At 35.3% G+C, this 26,680-nt stretch overlaps 1 long non-coding RNA gene across 1 annotated transcript; it reads left to right on the forward strand.

Moving 5' to 3' along the window:
- The first annotated feature begins 1,277 nt into the window (after window positions 1-1,277).
- On the forward strand, window positions 1,278-18,745 carry LOC127858449 (uncharacterized). The gene is made up of 3 exons (XR_008038938.1): window positions 1,278-1,419; window positions 17,116-17,237; window positions 18,590-18,745. It is a non-coding gene; the product is annotated as an uncharacterized LOC127858449 (long non-coding RNA).
- Window positions 18,746-26,680: the final 7,935 nt, after the last annotated feature.

Genomic DNA, 26,680 nt, shown 5'->3' on the forward strand with positions numbered 1-26,680 from the left:
TGTAATAGATAACATCAAACAGTAGGTGTCAGAAACGCGAGTCTTACACCCATATTGGCATTTTAAAATATACTTTTGACTGCTTAACTCTAATAACATGTATAACATATAAATAAATATGTGTCATTTAAAGATACGTTTACACATGTGTATAATTGTTATTTAATTCGGTTCCTAATTTGATTCTTTAATTAGTCGACGTTCCTATGTAAGGCGTGAAAACTGTTTTTAATTAGTTGCGGCATCGATTTTATGAAATTAAATGACGGCAGCCGTCAAAGGTTGTTCTCTGAAATTGAGTTACACAAATAATTTAATTATCTTTTAGACAATTGATAAATAGATAAATAGATTTATACAAGCAATATATCAGTTCACTGAAAATAGCCGTGTCTTTAACTGTTGGGGAAGAATTCTCCTCTTATGGTGCATAAAAAGGCATAATTGAACAGTACTAGCGTTCAAATTGTGTACAGTTTTACAGGAGTTAGAAACTAGAATTTGTACTTTACTAAAGATCTTAAAACTAGATGCGTTTGCATTACGATCTGTCTCTGACAAATGTATGATTCTGTAAATAATGTGAGTCGCGTTCTGAGAAAACTGGGCTAAATGCACGTGCGTAAAGTGTCGTACCAGATAAGCCTAAGCTGTCCGCACATGCTAATCAGCGACGACACTTTCCGCTTTTATGGTATCCCTGATTAGCCTGTGCGGACTGTACAGGCTAATCTGGGATGGCACTTTACGCACGTGCATTAAGCCCAGTTTTCTCAAAACGCGGCTCATGTATTATTTCTTTAAAGTGTCATCCCATATTGTCGTTGAATGTTCATACTATGAATTTGTTATTAAATCATAGGTACAAAGCAGCAACAAGAGGCGAAAGAGAAATTCACTTTCTATGTGCAGAATGTTGCAGAAGCATTCCCACTATTCATAGTGTGTCTGAGGACGAAAGGGTATCACATGTTGACCCAGATTTAACACAGGTATTCGCTCATAACAAATGCTTTCCGTTTTCTGAATTTCAGTTATTTTTGTTGATATTGTATCACAAAGATTACTCAATCTTTCTGTTTATGTTGTTTGAACACATAAATGTTTCTCCTTTAGTTAGTTAGTAGAACCTGATAGTGCGTTTAGATAGTGTGTTTGTAATGTTTTACCATTATTATATTTTTTAAATGTTTGATAATATTCATCATTTACGGACCAAATGCCTGCCTGAAAGTTGCTAGATTGAATTGAAATAAATTATTGCACACTGGCTTCTAGTCTGCGTTTCTCAACTAATAGTTTTGTCTGTATCTATTGTTATGAATTAGACCGATTGCCATATAACGCAAGTTGAACTAACAGACGCAATAAAGAAAGTTTCCGTTCCGGGAAGAATTGGATGCATTATACTTAAACGATGTACGTATGTCGTGTATATCAAATGAACCATACAAGGCCCATGACATCAAAATCTTTACATTTTAATCTGATTGGATTTTCGGATTATATATTGGATTTTCGGACGAAGCTATGTCGGATATTTCCTTTACACTAGTGTTGCACAGCAACGTATTTTCAGAGACGTATCTACGTCTCTGGTATTTTCCACGGTGACGCAATGTGTCATCACAATTTCTGGTTGTGACCCTTATGTACCACGGGTGGAAGTAACGTACCCTGGATAGTATATTCAAATAAATATCTAAAATCATGTTTAATGTCAATAATGAGAGAAAAAAAAAAAAAAAAGCAAAAAAAAAACCCCACCCTCTGATATTAAAATCATAACAAGGTCATAGGCCTTTCTTTGCGGGCCGCAAAAATGTCAAAAATAATAATCCAAAGCATCCCTTGGTCCTCTTATGGGCAATTGGACAACCTTTCAAAAAAAGTTTGCTTCAAAGAAATCCGTCCAGCCGTTCATTCACAGTCGGTCAATAACCACGCAATATTTCGAACCAAACGGTCTACAAGAATAAATGTGGGACAGACGTTCACACAATATTTTTGAGTCTTAATCGATAGCTCGTGTCCTATTCGTTTCAAACAACGAAGCGTGATAAAAATGCATGCATATGCAACTACTTACCCCTAAAAACTAATTCCAATACAATCAGAATGATAAGTATTTTTCATTTATTTACATTTATTAAAACGTCGTTGTTGTTGATTGGATATTTCTGTGGATATCTCTCCGTTGTAGTGACAGCAATTGTGTGAATATGTTTTTTGTCACTGTGACCTTGACCTTTGACCTAGTGACCTGAAAATCAATAGGGGTCATCTGCCAGTCATGATCAATGTACCTATGAAGTTTCATGATCGTAGCCATTAGAGTTCTTGAGTTATCATCCAGAAACCATTTTACTATTTCAGGTCACCGTGACCTTGACCTTTGATATAGTAACCTGAATATCAATAGGGGTCAACTGCGAGTCATGATGAATCTACCTATCAAGTTTCATGATCCTAGGCATAAGCTTCTTGAGTTATCATCCGGAAACCATTTTACTAATTCGGGTCACCATGACCTTGACCTTTGACCTAGTGACCTGAAAATTAATAGGGGTCAACTGTGAGTCATGATCAATGTACCTATGAAGTTTCATGATCCTAGGCATAAGCGTTCTTGAGTTATCATCCGGAAACCATTTTACTATTTCGGGTCACCGTGACCTTGACCTTTGACCTAGTGACCTGAAAATCAATAGGGGTCATCTGCTAGCCAACAGAACGATAAGTATTTTTCATTTATTTACATTTATTAAAACGTAATTGTTGTTGTTGATTGGATATTTCTGTGCCTGGCTCTGTCAGTGTAATTCACTGGTAAGCCAGGTTCAAGAGCGATGGCTGCTTTCGTTTTCAAGTTAATCAAATTTAGACTTAAAACAGTTGTTGCAAAGAAAATATAAACTTTTGGAATTAGTTTTTAGGGGTAAGTGGTTGCATATGCATGCATTATGTGACATGTCTCGTTGTTTGAAAGAAATAGGACGCGAGCTATCGACTAAAACTCAAAACAAGGGCTGTTTGTAAAACATGCATGCCCCCCATATGGGCTCTCCGTTGTAGTGACAGCAATTGTGTGAATATGTTTTTTGTCACTGTGACCTTGACCTTTGACCTAGTGACCTGAAAATCAATAGGGGTCATCTGCCAGTCATGATCAATGTACCTATGAAGTTTCATGATTGAAGCCATTAGAGTTCTTCAGTTATCATCCAGAAACCATTTTACTATTTCAGGTCACCGTGACCTTGACCATTATAGTAACCTGAAAATCAATAGGGGTCAACTGCGAGTCATGATGAATCTACCTATCAAGTTTCATGATCCTAGGCATAAGCTTCTTGAGTTATCACCCGGAAACCATTTTACTAATTCGGGTCACCATGACCTTGACCTTTGACCTAGTGACCTGAAAATCAATAGGGGTCAACTGTGAGTCATGATCAATGTACCTATGTAGTTTCATGATCCTAGGCATAAGCGTTCTTGAGTTATCATCCGGAAACCATTTTACTATTTCGGGTCACCGTGACCTTGACCTTTGACCTAGTGACCTGAAAATCAATAGGGGTCATCTGCCAGCCAACATCAATCTACCTACGAAGTTTCATGATCCTAGGCATAAGCGTTCTTGAGTTATCATCCGGAAACCATTTTACTTTTTCGGGTCACTGTGACCTTGACCTTTGACCTAGTGACCTGAAAATCAATAGGGGTCATCTGTGAGTCATGATCAATCTGCCTATCAAGATTCATGATCCTAGGCCTAAGCGTTCTTGAGTTATCATCCGGAAACCATTTTACTATTTCGGGTCACTGTGACCGTGACCTTTGACCTAGTGACCTGAAAATCAATAGGGGTCATCTGCAAGTCATGATCAATCTACCTATCAAGTTTCACTATTTCGGGTCACTGTGACCGTGACCTTTGACCTAGTGACCTGAAAATCAATAGGGGTCATCTGCAAGTCATGATCAATCTACCTATCAAGTTGAACGGAGAGCGAATGATAAAAGAGTTTAAGAGAATGAGTGGTGAACACATATGGTAGTTATGTAAATAACAGAATACAAGTCCAGAGATCCCATGTAAGTTTGTAGAACCAGTCGAACACCGACATGCCCCGATAAGCATTCATGAAAACATAACACAAAATGTAACAAAAACATGAAAACAATGTAAAAACAGGAAAATAATAACGAAACAAGGGCTGTTTGTAAAACATGCATGCCCCCCATATGGGCTGTCAGTTGTAGTGGCAGCCATTGTGTGAATACGTTTTTTGTCACTGTGACCTTGACCTTTGACCTAATTTAAGTTATCATCCGGAAACCATTGTACTATTTCAAGTCACTGTGACCTTGACCTTTGACCTAGTGACCTGAAAATCAATAGGGGTCATCTGCCAGTCATGATCAAGGGGGGAGTGAGAGGGGGTGTGTAATGTGGGGTGTGGTAATTTATTAGATGTTTTAAAAAAAAAAATTGGGGAGGGGGAGGGGGTGGGGGGTAGGGGAGGTAGGGGGAGTGAGAGGGGGGTAAAATGTGGTGTGTGGTAATTTATTAGATGTTTAAAAAAAAATTGTGGGGGGGGGGTGGGGGGTTGAGAGGGGGGTATAATGTGGGGTGGGGTTATTTATAATTTGTTTAAAAAAAAATGGGGGTAAGGGGGGGTGGGGAGGTGAGAGGGGGTAATAATGTGGGGTGTGCAGTGATTTTTTTGCTCAAATTTACAGCCGTTTTCGGCTGCTTCCCAATCGCAAAAATACACGTTTTTCCCAAAAATCTGACCAAAATTTCCCAAAAAAAGCCCAACTTCCAAAAAAAAAAAAAAAAAATTTTTTTTTTTTTTTTTTTTTTTAGAAAGAAGTCTCATATAACTTAATTATGATTTCTTAAATCTAGGTCTCAACTTTATTTTTTAAACATTACAAAATATATAACTTGAATTTAGTCATTTTTGTCCATAAATCATTCCCAAACTTGCCACTTTTATTGATTAAAAAAAATCCTAATTTGACCAGACTCCTTTTCTAGAAAACTCCCTGAACATGCACTTAAAAACAATATCACTTCTGTTACTTATAATCCTATTTATAATGCTTAATTTTTCCCAATTTCATGGTTTATCGCGCTATTTTTCCCAATTTCATGGTTTATCGCGCTAATTTTCCCAATTCAAAAGGCACAGGCTGTAACAAATTAAAGCAAAAAAAATCACTGGTGTGGTAATTTATTAGATGTTTTAAAAAAAAGGGGGGGGGGTAGGGGGGCGGGGGGTGAGAGGGGGTATAATATTGGGTGGGGTAATTTATAAGATGTTTAAAAAAAAAAATTGGGGGGGGAGGTGGGGGGGGTAGGGGGGTGGGATGTGAGAGGGGGTAATAATGTGGGGTGTGGTTATTTATTAGATGTTTACAAAAAAAAATGGGGGGGTGGTGGGTGGGGGGGTAGGGGAGTTGAGAGGGGGTATAATGTGGGGTATGGTAACTTTATTAGATGTTTAAAAAAAATTTGGGTGGGGGGGGTAGGGGGGGTGAGAGTGGGGTTTTAAGGTGGGGGTGTGGTAATTTATAAGATGTTTAAAAAAAATAATTTGGGGGGGGGGGTCGGGGGGTAGGGGGGGGGGAGTGAGAGGGGGGTATAATGTGGGGGTTGTAATTAATTAGATGTTTAAAAAAAAAATTTGGGGGGGGTAGGGGGGTGGGGGTGGGTGAGAGGGGGGTATAATGTGGGGTGTGGTAATTTATAGATGTTTTAAACAAAATGGGGGGTAGGGGGGGTGGGGTGATAGGGGTTAATAATGTAGGGGGGGTTAATTTATTAGATGTTTGAAAAAAAATTGGGGGGGGGTGGGGTGTGGGGGGAATGAGAGGGTGGTATAATGTGGGGTTGTGGTAATTTATTAGATGTTTAAAAAAAATGGGGGGGGGTGGGGGGTAGGGGGAGTGAGAGGGGGTTATAATGTGGGGTGGGGTTATTATTAGATGTTTAAAAAAATGGGTGGGGGGGTTGGGGGTGGGGGGGGGTAGGGGGTGGGGGGTGAGAGGGGGGTTTAATGTGGGGTGTGGTTATTATTAGATGATGTTTAAAAAAAAAATGGGGGGGGTGATATCCTCTATTCATTAAACATGAAATTTAACTTATTGCATTTGTTTCCCCTGTATATAAGAAAGATATAATAGCGTATTACCTCCCCTGTCCTGCTTATATTTATATTAATCAACAAAATTAAACATTAACACAATATATAATATACAAAATATACAAAAAAAATCATATTCTGATAATATTTTTACTGATCCACTTTATTTTACTCAAAGGATGATGTTTCATTGGACTGATAATTATAGATTTAGGATTACAGACCAGTTGCTTCAGTTATAATGTTCAGAGTTCGCTCTGTTGGCCGTGTATGCTTTCTTGAGTTATCATCCAAAAACCATTTTACTATTTCGGGTCACCGTGACCTTGACCTTTGACCTAGTGACCTCAAAATCAATAGGGGTCATCTGCGAGTCATGATCAATGTACCCATGAAGTTTCATGATCCTAGGCCCAAGCGTTCTTGAGTCATCATCTGACAACCACCTGGTGGACGGACCGACAGACAGACCGACATGAGCAAAGCAATATACCCCCTCTTCTTCGAAGGGGGGCATAAATATTGTGTGAACATCTGTCCCACATTTATTCTTGTAGACCGTTTGGTTCGAAATATTGCGTGGTTATCGACCGACTGTGAGTGAACGGCTGGACGGATTTCTTTGAAGTAAACTTTTTTTGAAAGGTTGTCCAATTGCCCATAAGAGGACCAAGGGATAATGGATTATTATTATTTTTGACATTTTTGCAGCCCGCAAAGTAAGGCCTATGAAAATTCTAGTTAATGACCTTGTTATGATTTTAATATCAGACGGTGGATTTTTTGTTTTCGCTTTTTTTTTTTCCATTTTTTCTCTCATTAAACATGATTTTATAAATTTATTTGAATATACTATCCAGGGTACGTTACTTTCACCTGTGTTATGTACCAGTCCTTTTATGTACCACTTTGAGACTTTATGTACCACCTATATATATATGAATTATAATTGAAAATTGTCCACAGAAGTAGTCATTAGACATTACTAATTTTGTTTCCATTTTAAAGAACCAAAAATTTGAATCTAAATTACATGTACAAAATTTAAAAAAAATCTCAATTAGAATTAGAATTGAAATTTTGTTCACATTCATTAATTGTTTTATTTCCAATAGCAAAAATAAAATGATAAAGCTATAATGAAATGAACAATTTCTCACTCATGTTATCATTTGAAAAAAGTAAACATTGCCACCTCTATAAAAGAATCGTATTATTATAAAGTGAAACATCCTGACTGCCAAAGGAGGATTAAACCGAGGTGTATAAAGCAGTAGTCAGACACTCTAACCGCGTCAGTAAAGAGCTAGCCCAACAGCAAGGCTGTTAGAAGTGACCTTATCTCACTACACTCCTCCCTCTGTTGATATTTCAAGGCCCAGATATGCCCGCTACATAAGCAGCTCCCTGTAACTATTACACAATCTCAGACCCATTTACTTTATCACAGTTCTTCTTTGCCTTAATTGTCGCCATAAAAGTGAAAAATCCTGAGCTCCAAAGAGGGATTGAACCTGGGTCTTCAGAGTGGTAGTTAGACACTCCAAACATGTGGCTAAAGAACATTGGAAGAAACTTCCGGTTCGGGAAACTAGGGGAATCCCCATATTGGTTTCCTGATCGAGAAACACATTGACAAAATTTGCATTTTTATACCCGATCGGGAAATAAAACAGCAATTTTATGGTGGGTTCAGAAAATGGACTGGGGGAAAACTTTTAATATACACAAAATCTGTTTTTTAACACGACCTTTATGCAGAGGAAATACATATCTAAATTTTTACGGTGCAAAATGTTTGTTAAGGCCCTGGTTTTCTTTCAATATACCCGGTAGTTGCAAAATTTGTATAATCTACGTAAAAATGGTAAAATCAGTGGTTTCCCGAATTAGAAACCAAATTTCCCGATCTGGAAACTATCGGAATTGTCAGTTTCAGAGGTTTTCTGATTGGGAAACATAATCAGGAAAAAGTACATTTGTATCCGGTTAATGTATACATGTATTATTTCTAGACATAAACACAAACATTGCATCAAAAGTTGAAGCTGGCCGTTTTCCTACACAATGTGGCACTAGTTATATGCATTCATAATGGAAAATTCAGCATAATCAGAAAATTGTCCAAACAACTAACATCGGAAAAGTACGAAAGACCATTAGTACCACTGAAAATAAAATAAAAAATAGTTCAAAGTGGTATTAACGCAAATAAAGGCGTAACTACGATAACGAACACGTATTAATGCAAATAAAGGTGTAACTACGATAACAAACACGTAATAACGCAAACAAACGCATTATAACGCTTATAAACGTGTAATAACGCTAAAAAATTTGTAATAAAGCCAAACTGAAAGGCGTACAAACGCTTAAAAGGCGTAATAACGCTAGAAAAGGCGTGATTACCCTAAAAAAGGCATAATAACGCCAAACTTAAAGGCGTACAAACATTAAAACAGGTGCTATAACGCCAAACTAAAAGGCGTACAAACGCTTAAAAGGCGTAATAACACAAACTAAAAGGCTTACAAACGCTTAAAAAGGCGTAATAACGCCAATTTCAAAAGCGTACACACGCTTTTAAAAGTTGTAATAACGCCTTTTGTACAATTTAAGTGATGGCTTCTTTGAAGACATTAAATCAAACCAAAACGTTATGGATACAGTTGAGTTTATTGTTTATGTAAAGACAATTTATGTCTTACTAGAAATCTTCCCTATAAGCCAGAATAGGCAGCCGACAATTGTACGGAATCCTGTTAGCACAATCCCCTAGGAATGGGTTGATTGTATGCCAATTACTTTAAAATACGACGATGCTGTAAATGGAACCATCCACATAGGAAGGTGACAGTACGTCAAATGAAGTCAAATGATCACATGTACACGTTTAAATCATTTTTGACGATGCTGGAACAGCATAGTCCAAGGTATGATAACCATAAAAAAAAAATTCACAATGGCGACCTATGTAAAAGACCGAGCCAGTCGGATTGAGATAACTCCATTTTTCAGTTACTTTCCTTTTGCATTCGCCACTGAGTAGGAGATTGCTCGTCATTGATAACATTCTCCTAGCAGAGTTGTCGTTTGTGTTTCAACATTCAACAATGGCCGCCTCCATGAGAGTCTCGGTTCAAAACTTTCTTACTGCATACATTGGCTTGTTTCGCTATTTAGAAGCTGTCATTTAGGATATATAAATTATTTATTCACTAAATCTCCGCTTATGACAACAATAGTTGGAATTCGAAGGATATATACTCGATGTGAATGAAGGACTTTCTGGATCGTAACAGCTTGACACGGCAAAACTGGCATACTGGTATTTTTAGTTATCAATATAAGTCACATTGTGCTTTATAAATTGTATTCGAGCATTTTGCAACTTATTGAATGACTATGATACCCGATATCAACATTTCATCGGGGATTGGCAGATCACCAAGCTGTCCTGAAATTCAACATTGATTTAAAACTCTTTACTGGTTAGTACTCTTTCTTAGTGTTAGTACTTTTTATCATTTTAAAGTTAAATGAACTGTGTCACAGTAAAAGAGACATTAAGGCGATTGTGGCCAGTTTGGATCTAGATCAGCCTGCAGTCGCTTGAAAGCTGTTTGCTTAAAAGCGTTTTTCTGACAATAACAAATAATTTAATTGGATACTGATTTGACTGCGCTTTTCCTGTGACCTGGCTCAAATAATAGAATTGTCATTAATCAAATTATTTATTTCGAACATTAATCAATTGTTTTTCTTGTCCCTCGGGATCAATGACTCCAGCACTTTCCTGTTGAGAATTGAATACTGCTAAAGGCGATGCTAGGGGGCATGAGAGATGTTGCACCTTCCAGTATCGCTCGATTGTTCATTGTCGGCTCGGGTACTACGTACATGTACCCCGGGTACTCTTAAGTATACTTACATGTACCCCGGGTACGGTAAATATACTAAAATATACCCGGGAAATTCAACCCTAAATCAGTAGTTGTCGACTATTTTTTTGTAATAATTATATATACACATTTATGTCAATTTTCTGTAGAATGGCCTCAATATTATCAAAACACATACTCAAAAAGCATGTTGATGCAGTGTTTTTTGAAGAGAAGTGTGTTTAAGATAATCGGTTGCGCGTTTTACGACATCGGATTTTGGGCGCGAATACAACTCGGGTACAGTCTAATATGGACCGAGTACAATTACGTTTATTTACCGTACCTGGGGTACATGTTAGTATACTTAGAGTACCCAGGGTACATGTAAGTATACTTAAGAGTACCGGGGGTACATGTAAGTTGTACCAGAGCCGACAATGACCAATCAAGCTCCATTATCCCTCATGAACTGACTCAAAAAACCGAGTCGGCAATATTTGACTTAATTTTTGGTTTGGTTGCTCTCGAGGGATTGAAAATTTCAGAATCTTCCTAAAAGCCCTACGAGTTTGATCCCCAGAAGCGACATTGAAAACTAGCATACTTTGTTATCTAAAAGGCTGCTAAACCTGATATACAATGATAATGTGAATTTTCTCTCACATGATGTTCATCAGTCATATTATATAAAAACTTACAGCAGTAGTAAACAACTGGACAATAATTAATGAACGCATCTTTCATTTGTCTTTGACACTTTGATTTTGACATGGCCTAGATTTAAATATGTGACTGGACTTTACCAGCACTCTTGTAACAGAGCTAAAGTTTAAATGTACCATTGAAGATCACCTAAATCCAGATTTGCTATTATAGACGTGTGGAAAGTTTTAAGGGTGTGACAAGTAAGCAAAAATTGGTCATTACCCAGAGGCCACAACTGATCTATGACTGTATTAAAACAAGAAAAATCAGTGCCTGATTTAGATTTCCTTAGATAGTTCAATAAAAACTAATTTCATAAGCCTGGTAACAGTTTAACGGTAATGCTACCAATGTGTCACACCAGGGTCTTGAATTTGAAATCTAGGACATGCATGGTAATTTCTTCATGAAATCAGGACACAAAATTGTATTTTAAGTCCTTTATTGACCTGGCTATAGTTCTCAGATTATTATAAGCTCAATCAGTATATTTATATCATTATTTATGCTTTGTGTATTGTAAACATATACACAATCATGCAGTTACATGATGGCAATAAATAATATCAAAGCTACCCATACTATAAAGGTCATTGACAAAGCCTATGGTTAAAATGTGAACACATTGAGTGTAATCGCCCTCTCGTGCTAGCAAAAACAACACTTTGACAGGTTGTCATTTTTGACAGTTCGACTTTCACTTTCATTTGTGATATCAAACTATTAACAATTATGTGGCTGAGAAAAATATTGCCATTGCTTTTTATGCCCCCGGTAGGGTGGCCTATATCAGTTGAACTGTCAGTCAGTCAGTCTGTCAGTGTGTCAGTCTGTCCGTCCGTCCGAAAACTTTAATGGCCATAACTTTTTTAATATCGAACATAGCAACTTGATATTTGGCATACATGTGCATCTCATGGAGCTGCACAATTTCAGTTGTGAAAGTTGAAGGTGAAGGTCATCCTTCAAAGTCAAGTGTCAAATATAAAGCGTCTGTCTGTCTGTCCGAAAACTTTAACATTGGCCATAACTTTTTCAATATTGGCGTGCATGCGTATCTCATAGAGCTGCACATATTGATTGGTGAAAGGTCAAGGTCATCTTTCAAGGTCATGGTCAGAGGTCAAATTTTGCAATATTGAAGATAGCAACTCCATATTCGGCATGCATGTGTATGTCATGGAGCTGCACATTTTGAGTGGTGAAAGGTCAAGGTCATCCTTCAAGGTCAAAGGTAAAATATATGGCTTCAAAGCTGCGCAGCAGGGGGCATTGTGTTTCACAAACACAGCTCTTGTTTAATATATTTTCTGCACATTTCTTCAAAAAACTTACATCAATACACAATTTTCTTCATTAATTCAATCATTCCTGACAGACTTGTGTACATATTTCGCTTACATTTTGATGCGCGTAGATAGGACCGCATTACTGCTTCTGAAATGTGTATTCATACTATTGCCTTCGAGGAACTTATCTGATGTTTGACGGAAAGGGCCGAAAATGTGCGAGTGTGGGTCAAGTTCCCCACAGGTACTACTTTCCCGTTCCCCCAATTTTTTTTCCGTACCTAAAATTTTTCGTACCCAATTTTTTGTTCATCCCCAATTTTTTGTTCGTACCCAAAAAATTTTCGGTCCCAATTTTTTTGTTCCCAAATATTTTTTCGTACCCAAATTTGTTTTCATACCCAAATTTTTTTCGCAAAATTTTTGTACCAAATTTTTTTTTCCTACCAACATATACAATTGTGGTGATTGTGGTGATGTAGATAAACTTAACTTGATGCTTTTATATCCATCCTCTCAAAAGCATCGTCACACCAGTACGGTCAGTACTTTGATTTTACTAGTGACTGAGATATTCAAGTTTGAAAAGTGTTGTGTTATAAGAGTTTCCAAGTGTACATTTACGACAGCTAATTCGATTAGGATTAAATCGTCTATAATGATATGTGAGACTATAATATTGTGACATGAAAAGACCACACTTTATTTTCTGTGATGTATCTTTCATGTTTGCCCACTGTTAATTAATTCAAATGTTTTTAATAATAAGTATGATACCTTTGCAATGTATAAATATATGTCATATAATAGCCATGTTCCTGGAAAATTGATTTAGATATATAAATAGTCTTTCTTTAATTGGGCGTAGCTCTTTTACGCGTTTGACGTAGATGACTTGCGATAATTTATGCAGCAGGCCAAAGCTTTGAACACTCATGGAATTAGGAAAACACGACGTGGTGATTAATATTAATATAAGACACATATAATCGAGCTAGCAGTTACACAGTTAGTGTTTTATTCGTGACAAAAGGCTTAAATGCTATTGGGTTGTTGTTGTTGTTTTGCAAAACGGGTCCTTAAATATGGTCCCATGTTAAATGCATCAAGATACTAAAGTGCATGAATTTACATGCTGAAAATGTATTTGTGAAGTATCATCCCTCTAGCAAAACTACTATAGCTTTACGTGTAACACAGTTTTACGGTCCTTTTTTTGCTTAATATGGGCCGTAACTGTGCATACGTAAACATGATCCAAAATATCCAGACGCGCAAGTGCACATGCTGGTTAATATATGTTTATACAGTTTCATCGCTCAAGCAGCATTACGTATCGTATTATGAGTGACACAAGTTCAAATTGTAACTGAAAATGTGTCATCTCTGGTTATGTTTAACAAGAAATAAATTTGCAAAAAAGATATTTTGCGTATATTTTGATTTCAGAAATTTAAGTTTAACTGTAAGTTTCTAAATAATTAAATTGATGACAAAGATTTAATTGTCGTTTTTTCAATTTTTACTTGCATTAATCACATACAAATAAACTTGTAAACTTCATTTCGGTTTATAAATGAAAGAATCTAGCCATGATACTTAAGATTGAAAATTGAAATCAAGCTGTCTAACTAACTGCAAACGGGTAAATGTATGCAATCCTGATATAGATATTGCCTATGAACGGGTTGATCTTAAACGCAATACTCGATATTACTACGATGCAAATGGGTAATCACGATGATAGTAGCTTTATAATGAACACGCGAAATTACGGCAGTATGATGACGATAGGGCGATAAAACTTTGTGTCGTCACCATCCTACTGTCGCATTTTTACCATCATAATGTCGTTATATATTGCGTTTTCATTATCGTACTGTCGGGTTATCATTATCCCATTGCCGTGATATTGCGTTTTCATAATCGAACTGTTTCGTTATCATCATCATTATGATGTGTTATCGCCATCGTACTGTCGCCTTCCGATGTGGATGGTTGCAATAACAGCATCGTCGCATTATCGAGTATTCCGTATAAAACCAATGCATTCATAGGGAATGACAATAAGTTGATTCCGTACAAATGTTGGTTGCCTATTCTGGCTTTCAAGGGAGATTTCCAGAAAGAATGAAATTGTCTTTACATATTCAATAAACTCTAATGTACTCGTAACGCTTTGGTTTAAATTAATGTCTTCAAAGAAGCCATCACTTAATATAGTACACAAGGCGTTATTACGCCTTTTTAAAGCGTTTGTAAGCCTTTTTAAATTGGCGTTATTATGCCTTTTAAAGCGTTTGTACTCCATTTAGTGTGAGTTATTACGCCTTTTTTAGCATTTGCACGCCTTTTAGTTTTGCCGTATTATGCCTTTTTAAGCGTTTGTACGCCTTTTAGTTTGCGTTATTATGCATTTTTAACGTTTGTACGCCTTTTAGGTTGGCGTTATTACGCCTTTTTTAGCGTTTGTACGCCTTTTACTTTGCCCTTTTACGCCCTTTTTAGCGTATGTACGCCTTTAAGTTTGGCGTTATTACGATTTTTTTAGCGTTTTCACGCCTTTAAGTTTGCGTTATTATGCCTTTTTTAGCATTCATACTCCTTTATTTCGCAGTAGTTTGCCTTTATTTTGCGTTATTTCACGTTTATTAGCGTTATAATGTGTTAGTTTTTGATATTACGTGTTTATTTGCGTAGAAACGCCTTTTTCCGCATTAATACGTTTTTGCACTCTTTTATTTAAAATTTAAGGGGTACTAATAGGCTTTCATTGTAAAGAGCAATTGTCAGTGCCAGATAAAGTATACAAGCATGAATAGCAATTCAGTAAATTCTGATAGTTTCTCGATCAGGAAATTTGGTTTCTAAATCGGGAAACCACTGATTTTAACATTTTTACGTAGATTATACAAAGTTTGTAACCTTATTGAAAGAAAACCAGGGACTTACAAAAAAATGTGTAAGGTAAAAAATTAGATATGTATTTCCTCTACAGACAGGCGGTGTTAAAAACATATTTTTTGTATATTAAAGTTTTCCCCCAGCCAATTTTCTGAACCCACCATAAAATTGCTGTTTTATTTCCCAATCGGGATTAAAAATGCAAATTTTGTCTATGAGTTTTCCGATCAGGAAACCAATTTGGGGATTCCCCTAGTTTCCCGAACGGGAAGTTTCTTCCACTGAAGAACAAAAGGTAGTTTCCTTATTTCAATTTCACTACAAATAAAAGGTTTTAATGAAAAAATGAATGAATGTTAAAGTTTTATAATTATGACAGTTTAACAAGATTTAACAGTTATGAGCTTTATTATTTATTATGTGGCTGACACATGCTGTACAAAAATAGCTGCTTTATTGTTTGATCCATCAAGTGTTAATATTTAAGATTTGATTGTCAATATAAAGTCTTTTGTTTTTTTAATTATTACACAGATTTATTACTTATCATATCACTGTTTAAATAACCATTATGATTGTGTGTCATTTGTGCTTGTGACATATATCATGGCATCATGGTTGCTAGTTATTTATGAGACTTCCATCCTTTTAAATCATCTTGTATTAAAGGGACTTATTTGAAAAAAATTGTATTTTTGGACACCCGTATTTATTCTCAAACAACTAAATAATATTCGGAATAGTTTTCAATAATTATAATAAAAAGAAAAAAAAGAATAAAAATAAGTGCTGTTCCTTTTGTTCCAAACGGGGACCTCTAGAAGCAAGACTTACCCTACATATTTTGATGCATTTATAGTCCCATAGAAAGTTAAATGTAAATTAATACCTTATTTACTAAATTTAAGTTTAAAAGGCTTCATTTTCAATCCTTACATGTAGATACTGATAAATAGCAAACAGCATAAAACATGAACAGGCTTTGATTAACGGGGGCTTAATGAATGCGTGTAAAGTGTTGTCCCATATCGTGTGCAGACAGTGCAGTATGCACAGGAAAATCAGGAAAGATACTTTCCCATTTCATTAAATTTGTTTGTTTAAAAGAAGTCTCCAATATAACAAACCAAAAACCAGTATAGGCGGAAAATGTTGACTGACTGCTCAGGCTTCTGTGCCTTTCTGGGACAACACTTAATGCTAATGCATTTAGCCCATTTTTCCTAGAATGTGGCTGAAATAGTCCTATGAAAAAGTATTGCTGTCTTCATATCATACTGTAAGTTAAAAGTTATATGTCGCTTAAGTGACGATCTTGTATACCATATTGCGAAATCATGACCAAATATGGGAAGATGTATACAAATTAATGATTCTCTATGTTGATTGCTGACGGCAACAAGTTTATCAAAGCACAGTTAAAATTGGAGATATCCTCTGCAAAATTTAAACTACTGCCCAGCGTTAAATAAAAATGATGTCTATAATAATACTGAAAGATGCTAATCTATCCCTGCTGCTGCTCAAGGAATGTTTAAATGACTTGCTACGAAAAATGTCAGACGCAGATTCTACTTAAGAAAATGACAGAGCATGGCACAAGAAGTATCAATCTTTGTAACTTATCTAGCTTTAAGTTCTTAATAGTTCTTTCAAAGTGTAGGTGTGGCTTGTCAGTAAATTGCTGACCACTTAAAATGGTTTGATAAGTTGACATAAAATTACCTCATACACAAGGGGTCCATAGTTAAAATAACAATGCCACTGACTGGCTTCACATTGAGATTTATAATCTAATGTCTGATAGGATGTCTAATAGGACAGTGACATTATAGGTGTTCAAGTTTAATGTCTGAAAACAGTGATTATTGAACACAAATGTATGTCCTCCATTTCTCTACCATCTCTGCAAAAGTCCAAAAGCTGCTTATTACAAAAGGTTTGGTGCATTCCTATTAGAGACCCAAATTCTGATTTACTGGCAAGTCAACTTCAAAGTGGTTTGTGACCTGAACAAAATTGATTGTATTTCTTTACCTCATGCAGATTTATTATCTTTGTCTGCGGGCTGATAGACTTTCACAGAGACTGGTCCATATCTGGAGTTTGAATACCCATGAGTGGTTTATACATTGTAGCAATATCTATGTGTAAAATGGCACTATCCTTTTTCAGTAATTTAAAGAATGAATGACCATGACAGAAATCTGTTTCGAGCGATTCAAGTTCCCTTTGCCAAGAGGGTTGATTCAATTGAAATGTTGGGGTACATTACATGTCTGTCAGAGCATACAAGGGTAAGTTTAGACAAACAGAAAAACTGAATTCCTCGATGTTCAAAAACAGTGATAACAATAGTAAAAATGGATTCATTGATGTAGATATTTTTTGAGAAAACAAGGCTTTGACAGTATTTCAGTCAATAGAAAAAGACATGAGTCCTCTAGCAAATAAAGAGTGAACATAGATTACCTTCATATTGCATTGTAGTTAAACATTTGTTATGTTTCATTTGCAAATCAAATCTAAAGTTAACGTGTCTGCTGTTAACCATATAACCATTTAGAAGTTTGATATTTGTTAAAAGTTGAAAAAAAAAGTTGTACATAAATATCACAAATGTCTTGGTTTTATTTTACAGACTTTTACATTTATTGCAGTATTAAGTGTAATAATATTTATTCTTACCCTTCTGGGGTAAATTGCTTTGCACTTTTTCATGGCTTTGTCAGTATGTTGATGATTTAATTCTGCACCATATCTGGAGATCACTTGACCTACAACCATGCAAATCAGTATGACAGTAACTTAAGGGGAAATGAATTTCACAAGAGCTTGTACCAAGAAATAAGTTTCTGAATGATTTCAAGAGAACTACACCTTCAATCCTCAAAATTGTTATGCTTATTACTTTGGAAGAAAGAACGACAATTGGTTTTGAAGTAAAAGGTCAAGGTCAAAGGGAAATGTTACATGAAAATTGGTAAAGTGTTTGACTAGGTACAAAAAAACTGCCTTTAAGGTTTAATGTTATCCTGTTAAATGTCATGGTTGCATGTATCTTGAAATAATTTTCACAAAATATACAGAACACTTAGACCTATGATAATGTTAATTGCAAAGCTGTTTTCTTGGGAGGATAGACAGATGAATATTGATGTTGAAGTCAACTAGTCAAAGATCATGGCAGGTCACATTTGCTTGTTACATGGAATAGAGAATTCATAGGATCATATGAATAAGTGTGCTGGTTAGTGTTGAGGAAGGATGGTTTTCAAATCAGAGATTTTAAGTCAAGGATACAATAAAACTCTGCTGCAAATTGGAGGCATACACGTTTTGCAAAACAATCTCTTGGTTTGGGAGAGGCACCAACTTTTGACCTCCAGAGAAATTTAGGGTCATGTACAATCATGTATTTTTTGTCATCATTTTTTCTTTTTTTATTTGCAAAATAAATCCCAGCTGACTTCTCAGACCTTGGTGAATAAATTTATAAATTTAAGTATGTGTTACATTTAAGTTTTGTTGAAATGTTATTGATATATTTAATATTTATTTATTTATTTGTTAATTTTGACAAATACGCATTTATGTTCAAATATGTTTTGGGGGAGTATATATGTAATAAAGTATTTGTATTTTTTAGGATACTGTAAGAAATTCTCAAACTGCTCACAATGGCTCAAAACTCTTGGCAGCTCAGACACTGTTTGCAGCTCTAAAGTGTCGTCCAGATGGTTTACAACAAGCTGCAAAAGCCCTTCGCAAGTGTGGTCATGACGATCTAGCTAATAAGATAGAACCGCAGCAAGGTAAACATTAGAATCTTTGACTATCATCTTAGGCTGCAGTCCTGTGTACTGTCATATCATGCTATCCTATCATACTTAATTATACCCAATCCAACAAAAAACCACATACATTTCACACTTTAAGCAAAGGATTATATTTACAAAAATGAAATTTTAAATATTTAATAGTATAATTTGAATGTTAAATATATTTCGCATCACTGTTTGTGTAGCAGTTGCACACATATATCTTTGTCCATTTAATAAAGTTTATTGTATAATATTTATTTAAGAAATGATACACAATTAACTAAATTAAATAAATATTTAAATAAATCAAACAAACATTCATGAAAACCTCTCAAATCAAGTGTCAATGCACACAACAGGTTAGGCAAGACAGCTACCGTAATGCAAATAATAATACACTGTATTGATATCATACCTTAAGACATAGCATTATCAACGTCCTTACATGAGGATGAAGTAAAGTACCGGGTAGTGTGTTTTAATGCATGGCATATCAGGCACATGTCTTCATATTTTAAAGGTATTTGAAAACCATGTAAAAGGCATTTCTTGGTGGCCTTAAATACACATATTGACCGACGAAAAAGAATATATGCATTTACCCGTGTTTATAGTTTAAGACCATACGCAATTTAAAAAATACTATAATAACAGGTGCTTGACACTTGAATTTTATACGATAAATTTGATGAAGATTTTGAGAAACTGACAAACTGGCAAACAAACAAACACGAAAAGCTGAATCATGCTTGAGGCAATTTATTAATCTCAAAAAAATTTACGTTTCAGCACCATCACACCACATCTTTCACAATCCCCATCAGCCTTACAACCTTCAAGCTCCATACAGAAATGGGGCGCCAAACCTGCCAGATAGTAGCCACAGATACCTAAATGGTTATGCCATGACAATCAACCAGAATACGATCCCTTTCCAGCCATATGTACCAGGCAGAGACACGGTTCCAAACTTCCAAAATCTTAACATGTCTGCTACACATACGGAAGCCTCAAATGTTGATTTGCCAACGCCCACATGGTCTATGTCTCAACGGCCTCAGCAAGATCTTAATCAATTACAACAACAGCATGATTACCGGCATGCGCCTTTCAGGGTTTTGTGTGATAGGAATGCACTGTCAGTCCATTCAGCTCCTGCCATGTCGGAATTTCCAAATGACTTACACGGTGCTCAAGTTGCACAAAACTTCAATGGTAAACAACCATCAATGGAATTCCTAAAGATGTATGGGTCACAGAATACAGGCATCGTTATTGAACAGAAAAACGGTTTGATTGAGTCTGATACAGAAAATGAAGATTCCGATTTTACAAAAAAGAAACTTTTTAAAAAAGAAGAGAATATTTCATCTGTAAGCGATTTTAATTCAAGTGAAGATATAAATCTCCAGACGAAAGCTTGTTGCAAGCCAACAATGATAAATAAGGACGTTGGCATAGAAGAAAAAGAAAGTTTTAGAATTGCCAAGGAAAATCTTGAAAATGCTCTAGCTAAACCGCAAGCAACTGGTTTTTATTCCAGCAAGACTACGCTTAAATCACCCCAGGAACATTCGCAAATGCCTTCAGAGTTAAACAACCAAAATGACAGTTTAAAAATTATCGACAATAATGCAACTCGTACTGGTTTTGATTCAAGAGACCACACTTAAATCCCCGATAACAGATGATGAACATAAAGATGCTTCCAACACTGAAGGTAAGATTGAACTTTCGTTGCGATCGGAAGCAGTAAAAATCCAGTTCGAAACTGGACTTACCAAAGATAATTATGAGAATATACGACAGGACTGTTTGTCAGATGTATTTTCACAAACTGATTCACAAATGCCTTCAGCTTCGGAAGTGTCAACAGAGAGAATTGCTATTGTTAAAACGACACAGCAACCAATCGACCACTCTCTTGAAGATGCAAGAATACCAAGAATGATGTTCCTTCAGGACAATACTGAACGGGATAGCATTCGTAGGAAGTCGGACAAGGCAAATGCCTTTGGGCTTTTTAGTTATGATCGGGAAGATGATGCCGAAGATTCTGAAAGTTTTGTTTCAGATTCTGAAGAAAGAGGTAGCGCTGTGAATTCCAAAGAGGACATTATTTCAACGGATGCTATTCCGACTGCAGAGGTTAATACCGGTGGAGCTGACATAAATGGCATGAATGCATACATTGAACAAGTGAATTTGAATGATTGTCATACAGATTTGACCAAAGATCAGACCAAATACAACAATGTTCAGAAAAGTAAGACTTCTATGAGCAAAGGAACTGCCGTAAACAATCCAACAGAAAATCAACAAGAACGTGTGGAGTAAGCACATCAGATGGAAACCGAATTCCTAGATTTTAACGTCCGCCCTTAGATACTTCTGTATCAAGTAAAAACGTGAATTGGATTGCATTGGCCAGGAAACGGACTGGAGAGCGTGTCAATAAGTCATAAAGATCCATAAACTATGCAAAATACTATTATGCGATATACAAACTTCCACCAACAAAAAGTGTCATACAATTTGTTTATATTTACTTACATTTAAGGTCATTAGCACATACAAATATATGACACACGAGACATAGAATATATCACAGATTTCAAAGAATTAAGACTAGGTGATTAAAAATGCCAATTTAAGAGCATCAAATAAAACGATGTTGCTGTATGCATACTTTTAACAATACGGAAGTTTTGTAACTAAAGTAGGTTTATATGAGGCTTATGAGCTTGAATGCTAAGGACCCATGGATAACCCATTAAGCTGAACTTATATCCAATGGGGTCCATAAAACACACACTGAAAAAGCAAAATAATTCAAGGATACTTAACCATATGAACAAACGACATTAACACTTAACAATTAAGATTTTGGTACAAAACGGGATTATTAAAAGTATGCGTTCATCTTAATATGCATAATATCAGAATTTATCATGGTTATCACAGATGATTGTTGCAACATAGTATTAATGAAATAAAAAGTCACGTTTAATTTATGATACTTGTTGTTCAAGAAGGTGCTTTTTCACTAATTATTTGAACCTGGCAATATTTTTTTCACCTTTAATATTGTCAGGGAGAGAGTTCCAGTCTTTTGGTCTAGTTTATAAGAAAGTCTTTTTACAAGAAGTATTATGGACACTAGGTAAAGTGAATTATATTGCTTGTTTGCTCTAGAGCTATTAACAAAGTTTTTCCTAAGATGTAAAGGACATGTCTTATAATAGACTTTACGCATGTGATGTAGCCTTAGCTGTTTTACTCTATTGCTAACATATAACATATTCAGATGAACAAAGTCCTGCCAAGTAATGTCTTGGGGAGTAACCTTTTATAATCTGATTATCTTGTTCTGGACAATTTGGAGTTTAGATTTTATACCTTTATTCAAACCCTCGTACCAGGATGAACAAGAATAATCGAAGTGACACTGTAAAAGTGCAGATGATAACATTTTACGTGTTTTAAAAACCAAACATCTATTACGTCTGTACACAAATTTAAGTTTACCCTTGACCTTAGAGATTATGTTTTGTACAATAGCTTCACCTGATAAAAAAATCCACTGGTAGGCCTAAGTACTTTACTTGTTTAATACTATTTATATTATGGCCATTACAAGTGACTTGTAATGTCGGTCACTTGCCTTATATAACGGACCAACTTATTGTATGTAATAAGAATTCAATACTGCTCCAGCAGCTGGAGTTTCACTTCTTTATATTGTGTAGACCCTTGCTTACTTAAAGTTCGTTTTGGGCCGAAAAGAATATAGTTTTCTCCAAGTGCAAGGATAACATATTATCTACCTGCTAGTCCGAGCAATTTTCTAACCATTACTAAGTTTGGCAGATATAAAATCAGGGTCCTTATGACTAAACAATATTGCGCTGTCATCAGCGAACAAAGTAAGTTTACAATCATTGTTAATGCTAGTGACTATGTCATTAACGTAACATAAAAAAGCAGATGACCAAGTATACTACCATGAGGCACCCCACAAGTGACTTGAAGAGGGATTGAAGTTGTTTTTTCCTGGGTTTACTACTTGGCTTCTATCCGTCAGGTATGACTTAAACCATGGAATTGACCGAACACCCATTAACTCTAGCTTCCCGAAAAGAATGTCATGATTGACAGTGTCGAATGCCTTCTGGAGGTCTAGCATTATCATCCCTGTGTACAAGCCTTTAAAAGTATTCATTTTTATAGAATAAAGTAGATTAATTATAATAGGAAAAGCTAAAAGGTTAATTAATATAGGAAATCCCTTCAACAGTAACATTTGTGTAAAAGAAGTTAAAATACAAACATTCTGCAACTTTTAAACCTAAAAAATCGTTTCACGATATCATCTTATTTCGTTTTACGGATGATCTCGAGTCAGGAACGGTATCATTCGGTTTGCGTTTATTTGAATAATTAGGAGCGCACTCGCATGTGCTGTCTATTATGTCCGTGCACTATTATATTAGATAACGGGAAACTTAAAATTCATGGCAAAAAAAAACCTATTCATTCCTTGGCGCAGTTTCATTCAGTTATGTTGTGTCCCACATACACTTTTATTTTTGCACACTCTTCTTTTTTTCTTGCTGAATCGCCAAGAGCAGGATGGCCTCGCTCGAGCTCCGCAAATAATTAACTTAATGTTTATTAATGAGAACTACGTCATGCTTCCAACGCTGCCCGAAGCAAATCTCGCGTTCGCTCGTAAATGTTTGGATATCGTCGCGGGAAATTCTTATGGAAAATGCGATCCCACGAAAAACGAATAACGAGCATTTTGTACTTTAAATTTAACAAAACAATGTACGGCAAACTCCTGGTAAAATCGTCGAGTGAACAAATCTTTTTTCGCATCCCAAAACTGTTTTTTTTTTATAATTTAAGCAGCTCTACCAAAATAAGTATATCTGCACCGAAATAAAGAATTGTTGTGTTTGTATTATATTTATTCTTCTTTTGTGAGTTAAATTAACGACGTTCGGAATATTCTTGTCAGCACTGTCTGTGTCAGATCGGAAAATTATTTTAAGCACTGTCACACAATTCCAAATAAAGATATTGTGGCACAAATGAAGATTTTTTAATGGTAATAATGTTTTTTAAGTGTTAACCCCGATTACTTAATTTTTAGCCACATTTGACTCCGATTCGAATTTGACTTAGATATTCTCAATATAAAATAATGACGAAATTGCGTCAATTTTGAATTATAAATATGACATCTGGAGTTGTTAAAAGGTTTTTCATAACAAGACACTTGATCGGGTTCAAAATGATCACTATTAAATCTCGACACAAAAGATTTCTATATCATGTTTGTATCAACAAAATTCGTTAAAACGGAATATTAAAAAATTCGATCATTTTAAATATCTCCTATATTTGATCAGGGATTGCACCAATTATCATTAAAAAAGCAATTAATGACACTATAATTTAGTAAGTTAATTAAATAGCGGACATTATAATTTAGTAAATTGATTAAATAGCGGTGGTTTTTCGATGGTAGGATTTTCCCTTTCGTTTTGGTTGAATACGCATACCACATTTGATGTTACTTAACAATTAAATAAAACCAGCTCTAGTATTATTTGTCTGCAAATATTGATACATAAATATATTATTCATATTGAAAGCATATAACATATTCGCGCTAGATGCAGGCAAGTAAGGTAGTTTGGATTTTGAAATCAGATTTTAAATGTATAACGTGTACTACGTCGTGTTAAGAAGCCCTATTAGTCAAAGGGAAGATTTGTTCGCAGAAGTATTTTAGGGTAACTACGGTTATATTTTAGTGTATAAGTAATTGATCCACACTCATTGATCTCCCAGCACAGTTGTCGTTTCATTCTCTCACATTCACATCTCGCATATTATGTAAACGTGTGCAAGAGATTGTCCTATTCTTCCAAGTCCCGAAAATCCTCACAATCGTGGATGCGCATTTGAAAGCATTTGTCAATCTGCGTCCACTAATTGCGGGTACTTATACTGTGACTGTGGTTGCATTAAACAACTAATCAACTTACATGTATCTGCCTTGATAAAATCTTTACAGGTTCTTATACTGGGTTAGTAGCGTTGAAAAACTAATGAATCCCTTTTAATTTGCGTTTAGACAAGGTTCACATGGAGCTGTACGACTAAATTCGGGGTTAATAAGTTGTATTGTGTATCCACTCTAAGCAAGCTAAACTGAAATTAAAATAATAACACGTGCAATACAACAGCAAATAATAAATAATAAACTGTTTATGCACTCTCGGTAAAACCGATCTGGTCGAATTTTACTATAACGGGAGCAAGTACGAAATTCGTCGTGTTTAAAGGCAATACGTATCAGATGGTCGGAGTTCAGCCCCCTAAAGAAGTAAAATATTCCAGAAATTCTCTTTGTGACGTCCTGCGATATGTCAAACAAAAACGTTAATTCATAAAAAAATCTCTTAATTAACAGTCCACATAGACCAGGCAACCAGGAGCTCACCCTATTTCAGAAGGGGTATCAAAAGCAGTCGCTTACTGTCACAGCTTGAACCATCAACGGACAGGGCAGATAATTAGAGGACGATGGCTTGTTATCATACCTTAACTGTAATGACGTCGTGTTTCAAAGTGAAACATAGATATTGAATTGCAATAACAATTATCTAGAACTAAGTAACTTTGTAAGCTACCATATATTCGGACAAAAACAAAACACCCCAGACGATGATGTGGAAGTATCTCTGTTTATTACAGAACTTTTCTAAAATATCACATACCAATAAAGTTAAGAATTTTAACGGTATTGTTTTTATAGAAATTAATGAACAGCTTTTTATCTGACGATAAAGATATTTATATTTGCCATGTGAGTAAGCCATCAAACGCTACAGTCTTTTATACCCCATTCAAGTGAATTTTTAGTCAATAATCATAACTGGTTTTATTTGTAATTTGATTTTACAGTACTGTCCCTTTAATTATATTGGATTTTTTACGTCATCGTGTCATCTCTTGTAAATTATGTCATTCGACACACTTTCACTGTTTTGGTCTACATGCATAGGTCATCGGGTTATTTTTTTATATCGTCAAACTGTTTTAATATTTTCTCTCGGACGGGCGTTTCTTGTATAATTATTTTTTTAACAGTCACATAAACAACCAAGCTATGTAATATTGATCTTTTACACCAATTATTACTGCTTCTTCCTTTATTCGTACTGATGATCTGAAATATTAACTATATGATGATATATATTTTTTTAAATCTAAAAAGAAGGGATATAGTTGACACTTGTTCGTAATTTCATTTCATCGTTCCTCAAAAAGTTGTAACTCTGTTGCTCTGTACTCCTTCCTACCATTTAGTAATTAAATAGTAATTAAATTGAATGCGATTTAATTCCCTTTTATTATTGTTTAATTTGAGTTGCAATGCTATGATGTTAAATTTTATTTACACTTTTAAAATGTATCAAAGACCTATCAATATACTGTATATTGATAGGTCTTTGTATGTATCATGAATATTGCTGGGCCAAGTGTGAGGTTGTGCGCTCTAAAAGTGAATACCGATAAAGAATCGACCTAAGAACGTCCTTAGAAAAGTAAAGAATAAAGAATTTTCTTTTATACCTTATGATAAAATATGACATTTCTGCAGCGAAATAACAGCAGTGAAAATAAACAAATTGTTCTTTTCACCGGTAAAAAGAACAAATTTTCGGAACTCCCTTTTCTATTTTTAGATTATCATAAATAATTATATATATTTTTTCTATGATCACGAGTGAATTAAAATCGACATTCCACCGAATCCAACACATTTTCTTTTTATTTTATGCTTTTTCACCATTTATTTACATTTTAAAAGAGTTTAACTGGAGAATTTCGCTGGT

This window comes from Dreissena polymorpha, chromosome 14, assembly GCF_020536995.1.
Source record: "Dreissena polymorpha isolate Duluth1 chromosome 14, UMN_Dpol_1.0, whole genome shotgun sequence".
In the NCBI taxonomy this organism is placed as follows: Eukaryota; Metazoa; Mollusca; class Bivalvia; order Myida; family Dreissenidae; genus Dreissena; species Dreissena polymorpha.